Source organism: Coturnix japonica, chromosome 5, assembly GCF_054131305.1.
Source record: "Coturnix japonica strain WE chromosome 5, WE-NBRP24, whole genome shotgun sequence".
NCBI lineage: Eukaryota > Metazoa > Chordata > Aves > Galliformes > Phasianidae > Coturnix > Coturnix japonica.
The window spans coordinates 26,332,632-26,349,379 of record NC_140667.1 but is presented as its reverse complement, the minus strand read 5'-3'; the positions used below and the strand labels follow the sequence as shown (position 1 = coordinate 26,349,379).

Genomic DNA, 16,748 nt, shown 5'->3' with positions numbered 1-16,748 from the left:
TCCACAAAGTATCAAATGCATCTCTCCTGCAGATACATTGACTTTAGCTTTGTTTTCTTCTTTCCTATGTCTCTCCTTATTTAAAATAGCAGGGGAAAATGGCCCTCATTAAGTTTGTCACTCGCTGTCCTTCCAATGGCATGTAGCATGTCCAAAGACGATGGTCAAATCCTCATCTAAAGGCAGAAGACTTTGAGTGGCTTACATCACCTGAGGATCTGCCCCACTGCGTCAGACTGATCTTGGTGCATATCCTCCAACATCGGCGGGATTGCTCTGCATGTACGTTTAGTGCAAGACTGCCTGACGTAGTTGTGTTTTAGATGTACAATGCACATATGCACAAACAAACACACAGACACACATGAGGTATTTAAAAGTGAGTTGTTTTCTATTGTATTTGGTTTTCTATTTATTTGAGGTTTTGCATACTTATTCAATGATGGATGTTCAAGTTTTACACCAAGTAGGTAGAGCTGAACCACTTAGAAGAAATGTAGCCCTAATTACGAAGGGCCAAAATCTGTTCATGCGCATACAGGGAAAAGTAACTGCTGTAGGCATGTGTAATGGTGAGCAAAATTCAGTCTGCAGCAAGGAGAGATCTGATGGAGAAGGGCTTGGCAGAAGCAGTTTGTGGCTGTCCAGATGCTTGGGTGTCTGTTGTAGAACACACGAATACAACTGCAAGAGATGACCCAATAGCTTGTTTCAGAACACTGGAATTATGGAGGTTAGGATGAAGTCAGATCTGAAGTGACTCACATTATACTAGCTGCAGATACGTAAAATGGATTGCATTCACATACAGTATACTGCCTATATACAAAACTTACAATTTCAATTGACTTAATACCACAAAACCTCTTGTACTTCTTAAGCAGTTCAGATCTGAAGTGTATGTGAAAATAGACACTTGGTCTTCTTCCCTCATGCCAAGCCAAGCTGTTTCTTTTGTGCAGGTGGTAGAAATTGCTATATGGCTACACGTCTGCATTCCTATCTAGGCAAAATTATCTATCTCGCTAAGTAGACAGCTGGTACCGACCATATTTATTTCTGTGGCAAATACTATCCTAATATCTGAGGCTAATGTATGCACAAAATCAGGTCAGCATAGTTTCCACCAGTAAAAGGACTTTTCCTTTTTACCCATGAATTTTCCCACTTTGATACCTCAATTATTTTTCCCAGACAGCCTGATATCAGTTTTGCATAAGGTCTATAGGACTCTCTAAACCTGCATGGCTATACGGTAGAGTACTGAGTATGGTATCTGTTGTTTACACTCACCTAGTTCCCATAATCAGCCTGTTATCTGGGGTCTTCAGACCAAATTTGTCCTACAGTGCAGATGAGAGCTTCAGGACTGCAGAACCATCTTGGCAGTGCCTGTACATTCAGGTGACATTTTGCCTCTGATGGGGATGTTTGGACCTTTGCTGATTGTCACTCAACCATCTCAGCAGGACCTGTCCATTCCATGCTGACCACCCAGCCAAAGGCTCCTCTCTGGCAGTAGCAGGTTTCTGTGCAGCAGCCCCAGTTGTCCAGCCATGCAACATCACACATGCCCCCCTGTGCCACCCCTAAGAACATGCTGTGTGCTGCCTGTAGGTAATTTGCTGGGTTTGAACAGCCGAGAGCATGGGGGGAACTGCAGACAGCGAGCACACATATGGGCATACATCAGGGGGCCTGGATGCTGAACAGCTTGCCATCTAAATGCACACTCGCACAGCTAATCTGCTCAGCGGTGGTGAGCCGAGCGGATGGAGCTGTGCATGCTCTGCAGAGGGGAGAGCTCCCCTTCTAGCTTCCTGCCCAAATTTCTCTGAGACAAACATCATGAGAGCAGACAGGGCCTCCTCCTGGGAGCATGTACAAATGGCTGTTCACGTGTCTTTTTCTTCACATATGACAATGGTAACATGTAACTATTTCCATGCAACCTGCATCCTTGAATTACTGCTGTTTAATGACATCACTTATTGCAAGTGATGCTTCTCTTGCGCACTTGCCAGTGAGCACCACCCACTGAGTGCTGCAAGCAGTAGTCTGCTGCTTTATAAGCATCCATGTCTTCCAGCTACCTCATCGCCCAGAAGATGAGTTAGGAAATCGGTTTTCCACTTCTCCTGATGTTCTCAATGGCATTGTATCAAGAAAAAACAGGCTGGAAAGCTTTTACAATCTCCACGCTGTGAGAGCTAGCCACCAGGCATCCCATGCCTGCAGGGCTATGGCTGTGAAATACAGCTGTACACTGTTATTTGGATTATGGAATATCCAGAGCATTAACGGACATTGTAGTGGACCAGCACCAGGACAAGCACGAGGAGGGTATGGCAGGTCAGTGCAATGTTAGGCTAAGGAAAATGGATTAGTACATTCTATGTATGTATAACTCAGTGCTAAAATCCCATAGAGTACTGTAATAAAATGGTAGCAGGGCAGCCATAAAAAGCCACAGTAAGCTGACATAATAATACCAGGATAAATGTAGCAATAAGGTATCACAGGCCACTGCAGTAAAGTAGCATTTTGGTAATGCAGCAATAAGACACAACAGGACGCTGCAGTAAACTAGTTTGGAGAGTAAGGCAGTAGTGGAGGTATGTGTGGGCAGTTTGTGTCAGGTACTGCAGCAATAAAGCCAACACAAGGTGTGCTAGTAATAAGTTACTACAGTAACAGCAACACAATGCACTGTACAGCTATATCAGGATGCTTCCATGCTGCAGGCAAGTCCTACAAGACATGGTAGTGAGACAATGAATGAAACATGTACCCCATATTTGTAAAAATTGGGTCTATTCTCTGCATAGTAAATAAGATCCTGGAATGGTCTCGTCAGCACTAATCCTGTCCACTCCTGCTTTCAAGAAAGCTGAGGTGAGAGTGTTCCCCCATCCAATTTCTTATACTGATCTGTAAATGCTAACTCAACTCATTGTCTTTTTGGCCAGATTTTCACAGATGGTGAAGTTCTTCAGTCAGTCCTCACTCAGGTGACACTGGCAATTCATTGGTCCTTTGCCTTGGGAAGGCTTTGGTTTTGTCATCTTCTGGAATGGGTGGTGCTTTCAGCCTACAGCTATTTCTCTTTTGGGGTGGGGATGGGAAACCAGGTACAGGACATCTGACTGTACTGCCCTGTTTCCTGAAATGCACAAATAAATTGAGCATCCTGGAAAAGTCAAAGCAATGAGGACCGAATCTGTTCTGTCTGTCGCATACACATGGAGAAACCTGCCAGAGTCAATGGGAGCCCCGTGTGTGTCCATGGGACCAGTTCTAAGTGTCACCAGGTGGGTGGCTTGTGGTGGGCACTTCTTCAAGTGGTGTTTCTTGTTGTTTTCCTGCTTTTCCCATTTTCTTTTTATCACCACCTCTGTAAGAAATGTCTTTAGAAAAATTCAGTTTGCCATAAGACATCATGTAGCAAGGTGGTCAGTGAGTGGGTGGATGGATTGCTTGCTTTGTACCCTTCTGTATAGCACCCACTGCTACACTCAATAATAATCATAAGCATCTATGTCAACAGCACAGCTCACATGGAGTATGTGTGCTAGATAATGAGCTGCTCTCCTGGGGAGCGGATGTATATAGGGCACAGTGCACACCGGGATCAGCAGGAGCAGGTCACAGCTGGCTCTGCCTCCTTGCACCAGTCCCAACAGAGACAAATATTGTAGCACAGCTTTCCAACATCTCACACAACAGCTCTGCTATCCCCTGATAGGGCTCCCTCTGTCTGGAGCCAGTGGAGTTCGGTTCAGATTCCGAGCAGCGCTCTGATATGCCTTGGCTTGGCTCTTTCCTTATACTCCTTGGCTTACTCTTATTGTGGTTTAATGATTAAGTAGGATTATTAAAGCAGAGCTCGCAGTAGGGTGAGATAGACTGGGTTATCATGATTTCGTAGTTTAAGCTGTGAGCAATTTTGCAGCTTCTCAGCACTGTTTATAACCTGAGACAGAGAATAAGTGAGGCGGCTGCTCAGCAGAACAGCGCGTCGTCGAACAATGCGCTATCTTCATGCCCATACGGACTTTGAACTTACTGGCGAGGAGAAATGCTTTGTAGTGAGAAAAGTAATCTCACGGCAGGAGGGAGTCAGACCTGATCAACTTTTTCATGTGCTACAGATTTTGCTTTGCCAGCCCCTAACATCTGCAAAGCTCACTGCTAAGAGCCAGAAACCTCCTAATCCTGCTGCTGAGCATTTGAAAACAAGCCTTTCAGGAGTCTGCCTTACAAAGCAACGCCATTACTCACACCCTCTTAACATGAATTTATGGCTACTGCCACAAGCATCAGTGTGGCTGACCGCTCCCATCGGTGGTGGGCAGCTGCGCATGCACCCTGCTGGAAGATGGAGGTTAGTGGGGAGAATATAGGGAGCAATTTGCAGGCTCACAGCTTGGATGTGCTGTAGGGGAAGGAGCCCAGTGCAGTTGGAGATGGTTGGATGTGAGCAGAGCCTGTCAGGGCTGTCAGCAATGATGCTGGTTTACCAGCACATTCCCATCTGGAGGCCTACATAGACCTTGACACATCTCACATGGCAGAGGAGAATGATGTGGGATTGCAGTGACCCCTGACTATTGCTGTCTGTCAGCAGAGATACAAAATTGAGCTTCCACCTGTTTTCTCTGGGGTCTTAAACCATGCCACCCTTCCCCAAGCAGTGGGAAAAAAGACCTGGCCTGCTCTCTTTACATCTGGAATAGGAAAGCCTTGTCTGGGCTGAACTTCAGGAGTGATCGCTTCCACTTGGATCCATGTCAGGGTTTCTTCTCTCCATCTCTGTGTGGGCTATTCCTGCATGCCACACAGCATCACAGCCCCTCATTGGCATCCTTGGTGTCAGCCTGCAGCCATGTGGGCTAAGGCACACCAGATGAAAAATTCAAATGATGCTTTACACAGCACAGCATTCCCCCTGAGATGGATTCTGAGCTTCCCAGCTGTGCTGTTCTGAGACCATTTGGAGCCAAACACAGAAGCACGAGGTACTGTAGCACTTTTCTCTACGAGGAAACAGCTCTGAAGGGCCTTTCACCTGTGTGATGTGTCTGAGCACTCAGAGCACCAAGAGAGCGCAGGAGAGTTCTGCAAGGGCAGTGGATGAAAGCAGCCCCATTGCATGACCTCCCAGCGCCATATATTTTCTGGCCTTGCTCAGGCACGGTGACCACTTGGGACTCACTTTGGGCACCCCGGGCAGGGCAGGCAGCCAGCTGGCAGAGCAGAGCCCAGCTGCTCCATGGCAGGGAGCCACAGTGCTGTTAACCCTTCATGAGATACTGCTGCTGCACATGCGGTGATTGCTGCAACACCTGCAGGTCCACTGCCAGTTCCCCCTCCTGTCTTGGCTTCTCTCTCAGGATGGTCTGTATGCTCTGCAAAGGGGCTGTCAGACTGAGGTTTTCCTGCTGAAGCTGGTGGAGCTCTGCACCTGCTGTGTAACTAAACAGGCAGACGGTGGTGCAGACGTGGATTTGGACTCATACTGTCTTCATCCTGGCCTCAAAGCTACACGGCCTGGCCTGTCAGCAGCACGGTCACATCCTGGGTGCAGGAGCAGCTTGGCAAAGCTGCATTTGCAGGCAGGCTGTGCACAGGGCTGCCCTTCTGCCATCTCTGTGCAGCTGCACATTGGTTTTTCAGCCAGCAGCAAGCAATGGCTGGCACCAGGTGCTAGATCCTCCACGCTGGGGTACAGGCATGCTTTGGGCTAATTCAGGCTAGCTAGAGCTTCCTGCAGCCTTGAGAAACTTTTCTTGCTAGTGCCAGAAAAGCCCCTCAGTTAGCTTTGCTCCTAGCACAGGGCAAAAAAAAACAAACCCCTCTTCTTTGTGCTCAGTGTGACTGAGCATCACTGAGGGCCACCTGCAAATCACAAGCCCTTTCCTGTGGCCAAACCCCTGCATTTCTGCAGGTCTCTTTCCACTAGCCACCCATCCCAGATGCTGCTCCTGCTGCAGTGACCACCTCTGGACACTGACCTGCTTTGCTGTGACACTGCAGCCCCTGCAGAGCCCTGCTGTTCCCACCAAGCAGCCCCCACAGCCAACACCTCCCCTGGCTCCCTGCAGCCTGGCCTGCTTTCCCTCCTGACCATCTCTTCTAGCCAAGCCATCAGTTCCCAGAAAACAGACGTGCTGCTATATTAAGGAGATCTTGCCCTCAGCGTTTCTTTGCCTCTGGGGAGTCTCAAGCAAATCAAGTGGCAGAGTATACGCAGAACAGCACAGACTCCCTGTCAGATGAAAAGGACAGTCCAAAAGGGAAGAGAGAGCAAGAGAGAAAGCTCTGTGTTTGCATTTGTCTCTGACATGATGGATTTCCTCTTCCTGGAATGCAGCCTTGGCTTAAATAAAGCCAGGAATGGCTTTTGTGTAAGAACTCGCTTCCTTACCAATAGTAGTGGAGTCGCAGACAACAAAGGCCCTGGCAGTTCATCCCACAATGCTCTGTATAATCAGCAGGATTTTCCCTACTGAATATTCACCGAAGTTGCTTTATCTTCCGTGCCTCTGCAGTCTCCAGAGATGGGACCTCAGCAGATGCCCTCAAGAACACATTTTTCCATACCTGAAGCATTCTTGCTGCAAAGATAAAAAACAACCCTCAGAACTAACACATTAAAAACCCATCTCTGGGGGAGTTCAAACACAGTGAGAGCCATCTGTGGGCCACAAACAGCAAAGGTGTTCAACACTGTAGATTTTTCCCCAAGTGGTTCCCTTAATGTATTTTTTTGCATTGTCTAGAGCTTTTGCTCTTTGCATCAACATCAGCTCTCACCCTCCATCATGGCAAAGTGCAGATATCTGTGGGTATCAGTGCAGATACTTGAGAACTATTGTCTTTCCAGTCTTTTCCTACCTCAGTCTGAAAGCTGAAGCTCTTTTCATATTCCCATTCCTCAAAGACTGCTATCACCTATGCTGCCTTTCTTGAAGGAAAAGCATGTTCTTCCATGGGAACAAACACCCCATCACTTGTGTAGGTGAGACAGCACCTAGCATTGTGCTTGCTCCCCATGGCAAACTACATACATGTGTCACACATTGTGGTGTGGCATATTTTGCTAAATCTGTGTACCGCCATTTTTGACCAGTATACCTACCTCCATCTCATACTGCCATCTGTTCTGAGGCTCCCCATGTCTGCTCTCCTCACTACCAACAGGGGACTGCCAGGAAAATGGTTCTTCTTTTCTTGCCAAATTTGGAATTGCAGTCACAAATTTACCCTAGCAAGAGAGCCAAGGGAAGGCAGAGTCACTGCCAGCCTCATTCCAGTTTTCCTCCTGGGCACATTTTCAGTGTTGTCACAGAAGCTGAAGAGAGGAGCAGAGTCCCTTCTGTAAGGGGCTGTACCTAGCACTGTGAGGAACCTGCATCTGTGCCCAAGCAGGAAGAGCAGACTGAAAAAAGACCTCAAAAATTCATTATGTGTGGGCTCACGAAAAGAATTCTGTGTGACATGGATGACATTCACAGCATTCTGTACACTCACCATCACAAAAACTAATGCATCTCGCTGCAGTAGCTGAAGGTCTTCTTGGAAACAGATCCAATCGAATGTGCCAGCGCCACCTAAGTCATTCCTGAAAGTGATTTTCCACAGGACTGGCTTGCATAATATGCACAGGGCTTCTTTGTTTGCATGTGGTACAATGCTCCTGCAGCCAAGTCAGAGGAAGCTTTATACAATTCTGTACTGCCATGCTTGGTCAGCTGTAAGGTGGAACGATACAAAGACGGTAACAGATATTCAAAAGGTTATTTATAAGGAAAAACTCACCAATATGGATGCCTTCACTGAGGCAATCTCCACTAGGGAGCAATCTCCAAGAGATGCTGCCTTAGTGGTGGTCAGCCCTTAAATGAGGTCTAGAGGAGGTGGAGTCAAGCTCCAACCCTTCCAGGAGCACAGCTAAATTACTCTCACCTGTGCTCCCGCAGCTGACCTGACACTTGCCTCAGCTGATTAATCAGTGGTTCAGGCTGTGATTACCAATTTCCCATACAGTCAGCATATGCATATGTGCAAGCAGATGCTGCCAAAGTCAAGCTAAGACTTCTATGTGCAAATTTCTTGTGAAATAAGGCAAGTGTGTCAGGCATTTTCCCCCATAGTACTGCTGCAGGTGTATTATACAGAGACAAGGTGGCCCACTCAGCTCTGCTGTCATCACCACCCTGCCCCAGGTAACTCTCCACAGCTGAATGTTTAGGTGGAAGAGCACCTGATATGCTTCAACTCACATGTTCCCACTGGAGACCAGGGCAGTATCAGTTGTCATGAGGTTTCTGCTGGCAAAGTGAGCAGCACATCACCATCCTTACAGTGTCTCCATCCATATGAGGCTTTTTACCCCTACAAAACAATTATAGGAGAGTTGATAGTACAGGTGGAGCATGCAGTGGTTACCTCAGACACCTCAGCTGAAGGCAGCTGGCCCTGGCCCCATCCTAGGGTGTGATGCATGGGGTGATGTACTAAAGCTACTTTGATTTCGTATGTGTATTTAATATAGTTTGTTGTGTTGGGAATGGAGCATTATTGGGTGGCTGCATTTTATGTTACGTATTTTATTTTACTGGTAGACAAGTCTAGCTGGGTTAGAGGAGGGATTGTGAATTACTTTATTAAGAAGTCAGCATTTTAATGAGATGAGTGTGCATGGATGTTGAGGGGAAGTACTGTGCTGAGAGCAGTAAAGAGACTGATGCCTTTAAATTAATAACCTTGTGCCTGTTATGTTGGTGGTGGAGCAGTGCAATGTTACACACCCAGGTATAGCCACAGGAAAGCCCCTGAGCAGCAGATGGAGCCATGCAGGAGAGGATTCTCTGATTCTGTGGATATTGGAAAAAAAATATTTTTGGAAGGAGTGGTAACACACTGACACAGGCTGCCCAGGGAAGTGGTGGAGTCACCATCATTGGAGGTGTTCAAGAAACATGTAGATGTGGCTCTAAGGGATGTGGTTAGCGGAGATAGGGATGAAGTAGATCATCTAAGAGATCTTTATTCCAACCTGAATGATTCTACAAGTCTACTCACCCACCCTAGAGCCAGCTAGGCCATGCAACACCCTCACCTCATGCTCAACTGCCTTGAAGTTTCACAGAGGACATCAGAGCTCTGTGTGGGCACAGCAGAAGGGCAAACTTGCTCCCAACAGGGAGCATTTCTCATCTCCCTTGGCTAAACAGTGAATGTGGTAGCGAACACTAATTGCGGCTGGCTGTTTTCAAAATCATGTGCCAAAAAAGTGTCAAGGTCTGCGGTATGAGGCAGAATTAGTGCCCAGTATTAGAGATGGAAAATTAACTTCTATTAACCCATGAGCATGTCACTCCTGGGCAAAGATGTCTTTGACAAATTCCATCTCTTCTTGTGTTAACAAGTTGCCTGCAAGTAGATTGCAGTATCTCCAAGATTTATTCACTATTTGAGTATGACTTGCCAAATATTTACTTGCCAGAGAGTTATTCCTGGAGAAATTCTCTGTCTGGCTCATTTGCAAAGCTGTTGCTACTGGCATTGGACAGCTGAAATTCAAGGAGCTTTGCTTAGTGGTGCCTGGACCTGTAGGTCAGCTGCTAGAGTCCTGCCACCCAAAAACATGAGTACCACCATTACTGACAGGTTTGCTCAGCCTTTCTCCAATATTTGTTTTAATTTGAACGTTTCTATAAACATTCCTCTAAGTAAGTCAAATTCTAACTAACTCGTGCTATTCCTGAAAAGAAAAGGGGTGTGAACACAGACTAATTGCTGAAAATGCTGTGGTGCCATTCACCATCCTGTGGACACAAGATGTGTGTGGGGTGGTATCCAGCAGCAGGAAGATGCTTGCAGCATTTCTGCAGCTAAAATACACATGAAAGACACTAGAGTTCCCTTGTTTGGGCAAAACCAGGCAGCCTGCATTCTAACTTTGCCGCCCAGGTGGTTTTCCATTCAGACAGATAATAACTGTATCTTAAGGCTACTGGAAATAACCAATCCATAATTAAAAAGCTACTGTTTTTAACATCCATATAAAAGGTGTACCACTCACTTTAAAAGTGTGCAATAAATTCAACTGCATTTCCTTGCCCTTGGCTAGTATTTTATTTCCTTGGGAGCTGGCAACACTCCATGACTCAATTTTTAGGAGGCAAAGAGCAATTGTTGCTCCCCCGGACTCTGGGGGAACTGTGGTTGATTATTTCTGAAAAACAGCTCTTTTGGTTAAAAAAAAAACACACCAAAAACAAACAAACAAACAAACCTGCCAGTGATTTCAATCATTTCTTTTGTCTTCTTCCATCCTTTGCTCTCAAACTTGATACAGGCACCTGGGGAGAAAAAGGACAGCTTTTCACAATGTCTTGACCAGAAATGTGTTTTTTTTTCCCTTGTGTTTCTTTGGCACTATTAACCCCGTGTCTGTGCATTAATGCACACGTGTCTCAGGTTATGTGTCAGTGTGAACCTCCGTGCAAGTGCTGCTCATGTTTTACCAGAGCAAACCAGCTTCTGATACGCAATAAATGTCTGGCCCCATTTGTTACACCATTAATTAAAAAGATACAGTTTTAATTAGGGTTGTGCTGAAGCAGCACTTGAGCTCTTCTTGTTGCGATGAGGTTAAGTTTCAAATGCCAGGCTGAGACCCATGGCCCTGCCTTGGGTCTCATCTCATCTTCTGCTGGCTGACCTCCTGCCTGGTTTCCAGAAGGACATGGGAAAGCATTCAGTTATTTGACCCTACAGTCCTATTACACTTACCTGCAGCCAGATGTGAAGGGATCAGCATTCCCCTTTCTTTTTTGCATTATTAGAAAGGGATGTGTCCGTTGTCTTGGTCTCTAAAAGACATGAGTGGGCTGTGAGCTGGGAGGACTTTTGCAGAGAGCCCACCAGAAGGCCACCAGGCTGCATGGCTGTGCTGTGGTGGGGATGTAAATGGGAGTAGGTGGGGGGTATAGCCATCCATACAGCCTCTCTGGTTGGAAAAACAATAGCTGCAAAGCCAGTGAACCTATAGCGATGAGTTCACCCAACCAAATAGAAGACAGGCAGACCCCTCTCATTTTCCTGCTTGGAGTCTGATGGACTCAGATTTAGAGAGCTTTCAATAAGCGATACAGATTTTTGAAGAGACTCAGAGCTCAATTAAATCCCAAAGAAAAGTCCTGTCAGCAGCACTGCTTATGCAGTAACAAATCATGCCAAATCTCACCACCTTTCGCAGCCCTTCTCCGAATCACAGACACAAGCTGGCAAACTCTGGGAGCTGTGCAGGGAAAAGCAACGCTTGGAGGTTGGGCCAGACGGTGCCTGTTTGGAGGGAGACACATGAGTGTGCACAGAGCCCAGTGTGCCCTGAGGCATGAAGGGCAACCATGCCCCTCATGTCACCCTGCTCAGCAGGCTGCAGGCTGAGACCCACTTAAATGAGGAGCCAGCATGATCCCAAACCAAGAGCTATTGTTTCTGTACAAGCCCAGTACATTATTTAGGGACAAGTTTCCTGCAAGAAGGTCAAGATCACCCCAGGGAAACTTGAAGACTCTCTTCAGTCCAGAAACCCACCCCAATGGGCCTCTGCTCACCTAACTGCTCTGCCAATACCTCATGTGTGCATGAGCAACAAAATAAGGACGCTAACATTTCTGTAAGAGGAAAGGTAAGAATCTGCTTGCTATTTTTCCTTAGTTTTATGCGTGTTTTTAATTGGAACATTTACGAGAGGCTTTTTATTGAGTAAAATAATAATAATGAAGTCTCTGTTTCTACACTGTGTTTTTCCAGCACCAAACCTCAGCAGATTTCCTGCACCTTCTGCTGCAGCACCACAAATCTATCAAATGCCAATGGGGCGCCTGCAGGGATGTGGCAAAGATCACATACTTCTACAAGGAATCTTTCAGAGGCTCCCAAGAACCACGCAGCAAATGATTTTTACCACATAAGTGGGGGAATTTCAATATTTTTCAAACGTATCTCCATCCTTCTAGGGGAAATTTGACAGGATACTAGAAAATATATCCAATTATCTGGCCTGCTCACTGAAAATTTTACCTTTACTTAACTCTATTGGCAAAGACCTGGACTGCTTTTCTTCTTACAAGCAAGCATTTTTATTAAAGATGTTACATCTTTGCATGTATATAGATTATCTGTAGCAATAGTTTCTTGGAATGAAGGGGAAGAAAAAAAAATTACTCCCAGAAAATACAATAGGGTCATTGAAGAACTACACAAACCCCTGAACTGGTTGCACTGTAATGTTGGGGGTGTTCTTCCTGGGGGCAAAAAAAAAATTGTGAAGCTAGTCTTGACTGCAATACCAGAAATATCCATACTAAGCCGCATTTTACTGGGTCAAGCAAAGGGAATTTTTGGTATATAAGACATGTAAGGGTTTATTTCTGCCTTTGCTTCTCAGTTGCATTCTTTCCACTGGAAAATGGTGAGGATGGTTGGAGAGGGTCAATGCTCAGAAACTCAGCCTCCCTAATAACTGTCCTCCACCAGCAGAAAGTCAGTTCTGCTCTGAGACACTGCCCTTGTGCTTTCTTACATGGTCAATCATGTCTGAGCAGCTAACTCAGGATCTAGGAGGAAAAGGCATTCAAGAACAGCTGGGAATTTCTAAGTGCCATTTCTTCTTCAGCCATCATGCTCTGTTGGAGCAAGGGAGATCTTTCAGCGGGTTGGAAAAAGCACCACCCTCCAGCTCAGCAGGAGAAAGAAGTTCAGACAGGGAAGACATGGCTCATTATCTCATGGAGAAATATTCATTTAGCTGAGGTGTCGATGGGTCTCAGCAAATTCCCAAATAGAAAAATCACCCACTGGTCTTCCAGTCCCCACCATGGCTCACCCAATCCTTCCTCTCTGCTGAGGCTGGTTAATTCAGATCAGAGTCACTCATGACTGAGTGACAATACAGAAAAATGCAGTATGTGATGGGAACAGTGAACTGTCACCTCACGTGGGCTGGTACCAAGGAGGCTCCTAATTATAGCCTGACGTGTACATCCTCCTGGAAGATGATTGTACTTACTTGAACCAGTACAGTATTAATTGAATACTTCGATTATTTCTGAAACAGGCTTTCGGATGGAGGGGGAGAGAGGTTCAAGGGAACTAACTTTTCCACTGCTGAGAGTAAAGACTTTTTTTCCAAGAAACTGCAGCAGAGGGCTAAATATGAGATTTCCTGTTCATTTCTCCTTTCCTCCTGTCTCTGACATGCTCCTGTGCAGTCTCCCATGATGGTCTGCTTGCCCTTAGTCTCCCCTGGCTCTATGGCCATGCCAAGTCTCCAGGATCACCCCACCTGCCTCTGCAGGCAGGCAGAAGCCCTGCACGGAGAGATGAAGGCTCTTGTCTGAAAGAAGGGTTTGTAGCTGCGTGACCTTCTGTGTTTGCAATATTCCCAGTGGTACCTGTCTGTAAGCACGGGAACAGCCAGCTTCCAGCTCTTACACTGGGTTTCCAGCAGCTTCCAAGACCCAACACAAAGCAGCAAATCTGCACCACAAGCGGCACAGACCAAGACCAGGAAATGCAGAGAAAACAAGGGAAATGTCACATGATTAACTCTTCAAACCATGATAGATCTTCAGTTCATGCAAGGTACAAAGCTTTGCTCAGGCTTTGTTGCAGGCTTTCCAAAAGAGATGAATGTTTCACAGAGGTCCTGGATTTGCAGGAAGCCTGGGGCTGCCCTACAAGCAAGGCAGCTCAGTTGGAAACAGGCTGCAGAAGGCCCTGGGCCAAGGTGCTGGGGGCAAAGCTGGTTTCTCAGCCTGGAGCTGCCTTCCAAGGAAGCCTCAGGCCCTGTTTCAGGTGAGCTCCTTGCTACTTGAACGAATCTAAACCAGGTGCTGAGCTGTGGAGTCCAGCAGTATTTCTTAACAACTCTTGAAACAGTGTTTCCCAACAAGATAAGACCACACTTCAAAAGAGCCAAAGCTTTGCATTGAAGGAACCCCCTATCACAGCGTATGGCTGTGGGACAGTCACTTTTGCGCCATTTTGGTGGAAACTAAACCTGCTGTTCTTGCACCATGCCTTGTAAGCCATGCTGTGCCTCAGTTTCTCTTTGTTCCAGTGCCTCCTGGGCAGTATTCTGAGCCTGGCACCACACAAGAAGGAAGCATGGAACAGCTGACTCCTGTACTTACTGGTCATTTTCTGCCCTTGTGGAAGTCCTGCACATTTGCAGGGGCCCAAACAGGCAACCAACACCCTTCTGACAGTACCAAAATTAGCTGCCCTGATTGCCATCAACATACCTGAAATGCAGCTGCACCAGCTGCTGCAAGGAACATGACATTGGTCTCTCATCTTGAATAGATTAGTAGGGTATGGCTGTGGGTCAGGACTGCCACTAATGCACTCCAAAGGATTCACTGCAGCTGCACAGCTCAGTCTTGAAGATGCAGGAGAAGGACAAGAGGTATTTTTACCCCAGTAATGCAGATGTTAAATCAGCATAATGAGAGCTGGTGAGAAACAATAGAGGCATCAGGACAGCACAGAGAAAGGAAGAGTTATGAGATCTGGATGCTGTGGGCCTAAGAGACAAGGAGACATGCATGCTAATTTATCCTTGTACCCACAGCTCTACAGGCCACCAAGTGCTGCTGGGCAATCAAACTGGTGCTGTGCTAATGCCAACCACCTCCTGCTGGGGCTGTGGAGCTGGAGGCCCAAAGGCAAACCCTGGGGGACATTCCCTGAGAGGCTCCAGAAGCTCTCAATGGGGATGGCAGCTCGGCAAAGAGCCAGGCAAAGAGCATGAAAGCACTCACAGCACTGCCTCGAAGGGCTCAGCTCCTTCTCCAGCTACTTTCCCCAGGGCATATTCCCCAGTTGCACTCTCACCAGCCCCTCTAAGGTGCTGAGGACACGCAGATTCCTCATGCTGTGCGTATGAGTGAAAATGGGACAAAGCACAGGAAAGCAACAGAGGTCAAAGCCAAAAGCCTGGGCTCAGAAGGAGGTGAAGAAACAATGAGATCTCCAGGAATAAGCTCAGGGATCCTGGGCTAATCTAAAATTCCTGAAACCAGAAGGTGGAGGGGAGGAGATGTTGCTCCATGCAGACGCTTTTCAAGAACCACCAGACAGACCTCAAAGCCCAACCTGAAGTATTGGGCTACAGCTTCACAGGGAGGCAATTGAAAACACAGATTGATCTAAGCTGCCGTTTTTTTACTGATAACTTGTTTGTTCAGGAACACTCGCTGCTTCTCATTCCGATTGGCTCGTTGTGTAACCAACATCGGCAGCTTCCCTTGCTGAAAGATCCGCTGCATGGATTTTTCCTTTCCAATTGCATTTCCAGGGACGATAAGAAAGTTGCAGCATAAATTAAACAAGGAGCCTGGGGACTCCGATTCAAAAATAATGTAGCTGAATTCCTGAGTGAGAGGGGAAGAAAGAGTGGAGCTAAATGCACTGCCTGCCTGATGGCTTCTCCCTGGCCGCGTTCACACCAATTAGCTGTAGCTGCACGGATAGGGAAAGGAAAGCACCTTTGTGCACGCATGCTAATTTGCTCGTTGGCTGCAGCACACAATTAATAAAAGCCTCTCCGTGCATTCCTAAAAACAAAGAGCTAATGCCACAACATCCAGGGGCACAGAACCCGAAAGGGGTGCGCACACAAAAGCAAGCTTAAGTTTTGGGGAGCTCTGCACTGCTCAGCTAGCCCTGGCAGTCAGAACCACTGGGCAAGTGTAGGTCCTTGCTCTGCCATCTGAAACTTTGTGCTGCCTGTACCATGCAAAGTGAGGGGAGAACAAACTCCTAAAGGCAGGAGGGAAAAGTGCAGGTTGCTATTTCTCTACCCCCTCCTTGCTCTTTCCTTGCTATTAGCTTAAATGTTGGGTTTTTGAAGGGACAGAGAAAGCAGAAATTAAATGCTCACTCTCAAAATGAAGCTGACATGAGCCTCTGGCTTTGAGGATGGATTAGTTTTGAAGGCACACTACGCACAAAATGAGGCCGGGGAGGGCTGGCAGTGGAATTCCCATTAGGGACAGGTTCCTTTAAAACACAGATTAAACAGGGAGGAAATGCACAGCATATGAATATGAATTGATGCTGGGCTTAGCCTGGTCTCACTTCATTTGATAAAGCACATTTCCTCATTGCATGTCAATTATTTACAGTATTTAAATATGTATCATCAGATGAACATACCAGCCTTGAAACAGATACACAGATGCACACAGAAACTCACATGCTCACCACAGCATCAGGATACGATGCGCACACAAATCCGTTGGGCAGGTAAATGGAGGATGGGGGCACAACCAGCAAGCAGTGAGCCACAAAGCCTCCCTTGGCCAGGCTCCAGGGCATCCGCTGCACTGCCTCTGCAGAAGGGCCACTTCTCTTCAGGAATAATATGGATGTGGGCACCTAGCAGGATCTGTGTGCCTCATTGGTGCCATCACTGATCTCTGGTACGTGGAAATGCTCATCTGCTGGAGAATTGTTATTGTGCTTCTCTTCTGCACAAGTTCACAGCAAAGAAATGCAGGAGAGCTACAGTTACATTGGATAAAAGCCCTGTGTCCAGCAGTTCTCCAAAGTTAGTGTTATTAGTGAAGACATTAATATTGCAATGTTCTGGCCTCTACTATCATTTAAAACCCTACTCTGATTTCTCCTGAAATAAAATTGTTTTCCTTATGTGATTCCCACTC

The 16,748-nt window shown here is 46.7% G+C and overlaps 1 long non-coding RNA gene across 3 annotated transcripts; it reads right to left on the bottom strand.

Annotated features, from left to right (window-relative positions):
* Positions 1–369: 369 nt before the first annotated feature.
* Positions 370–16,414, bottom strand: LOC146760725 (uncharacterized). 3 transcript variants are annotated; one of them, XR_014946614.1, is made up of 8 exons: positions 16,280–16,386; positions 10,804–10,883; positions 10,304–10,370; positions 8,286–8,397; positions 7,534–7,754; positions 7,142–7,267; positions 6,428–6,617; positions 370–684 (listed from the first exon to the last, which is right to left on the bottom strand). It is a non-coding gene; the product is annotated as an uncharacterized LOC146760725 (long non-coding RNA). The 3 variants fall into 3 exon arrangements; XR_014946615.1 differs by lacking the exon at positions 10,804–10,883 and having other exon boundaries at positions 16,280–16,414; XR_014946613.1 differs by lacking the exon at positions 16,280–16,386 and having other exon boundaries at positions 10,804–10,932.
* Between the last annotated feature and the right edge of the window lie 334 nt (positions 16,415–16,748).